At 36.0% G+C, this 1,554-nt stretch overlaps 1 protein-coding gene across 1 annotated transcript in view; it reads right to left on the bottom strand.

Annotated features, from left to right (window-relative positions):
- LOC117112134 (arachidonate 5-lipoxygenase-like) overlaps positions 1 to 1,554 on the bottom strand; it is a gene marked incomplete in the record, with an annotated part of 13,429 nt that overhangs the window by 4,498 nt on the left and 7,377 nt on the right.

Here is a 1,554-nt window from a genome sequence, read left to right as displayed (position 1 = left end):
GTGGAGCGAATCGAGTCTCTCTTAGCTGGATATTTGATGAATTATGGCGAATTTTTATTACTTATTTGATAGGCATCGAGTTACTATAATATGACTTCATGTAGGCTATGCTTTCTAATTTTGAAACCAGCTTACAAAACCAAAACATTTTGAATAAAGCAAGAAACAAAGAGTATGCAATGTAACCATCTAATTTATTTTAAAATCCCCATTCTTGAAAGTGAAATTCTATATTTTGGAAATTTTGCATGAAATCTGTCAACCACGCTGTCATGGTCGAGTTTGCTTCACCTATCACGATGTATTCCAACCATCATGAGGCTATCTAAATGAGCATTTGTCATAACAGAACGCAAACTATTTTTAATTAGTCTCATTGAATAATTATTATTATTATTGTTGTTGTTGTTGTGATGAAAAGTTAACAACAATATGGTGGCTAAACGAATATTACATGTAAATATTTTTTTTATTTGTTTTTTCCCCGACAAAATGTATCGTCTTCCCCGACGGGAGGTCTATGCTTCTCAGACGGTGGAGGGGAATAAGGGGCTATAGCCCCCACCAGCCCCCCCCCCTCTGGCGCCACCGCTGTTTGACAACATGCGAAGGCTCATAAATGTACACCATTTCAAAAGAGAAATTTTACTTCTAGAAAACATGATGAAGTTTCTCAGCAAAATTGAACATAAAAATCACAAAATCAGCAAAAAGGAAAACTAATATCCAAAATCCGTTAAAAAAGTCGTCAAACAACAAAATCTGCTACTGTATATTAACATTGAGTAAATTACAAGTGTTCTATTTCTCACCAAGTGGATTTATGAATAGCACTCTCCTAGGGTGTTTTTGGTAGGAAAAGAAGACTTAAACACTGTGGGTGTAATTTTTTCTTTACAAAAAATAGAGGGGGGCGTATACGCCACCCCACCCTCTCACCCACCCAAATCCGCCACTGGAAATATGCCTAGGCCCTAGGTTTAGGTAGGCCTACTTTGTTTTTATGTCAATTAGAGACAACAGGATTATACAATTACAATATACAAAATATCTTTTAAATTACACAATATGATTAAACCAGGTACTGTACTTGAAAACAATAAGGAAGCAAAACTTACACGTCAAAAGTGTCAAATGTTGTCTACAAAAAAACTGTACTTTATTAAAAGAGTAAGTCTACTGAAGGGGTGTCGTCAATGGAGATGTGCACACATATCAGTATATCAGTATATGACATAGAGTCAACCTTTCTATGGAATTGTGTATCCATTCAATTATCTCAAAAAAAAAAAAAAAAAAAAAAAATGTGATACAAGCAGAGGGGGGGGGGGGGTCCGCCGGCGCCCCCCCCCCCCCTAAATCCGCCCATGGCCCTGAGGACAGGACGAAATATTCGTGCCTAATAAAATTATATTCCTATAATACGCCAACTGTGTATGATTTTTATCATATAAATGTCTATATTTACATATATTTCGCTGGGAACATACGTGCTGCTAATTACCATCTTATTATTGCCTACTTATTGCCTAATATATACAAGATGTGTATAAG

The sequence above is a fragment of the Anneissia japonica genome, unplaced genomic scaffold, assembly GCF_011630105.1.
Source record: "Anneissia japonica isolate Jap-2015-1 unplaced genomic scaffold, ASM1163010v1 scaffold2707_len876726_cov182, whole genome shotgun sequence".
NCBI lineage: Eukaryota > Metazoa > Echinodermata > Crinoidea > Comatulida > Comatulidae > Anneissia > Anneissia japonica.
This window is presented reverse-complemented; position numbering and strand designations above follow the sequence as displayed.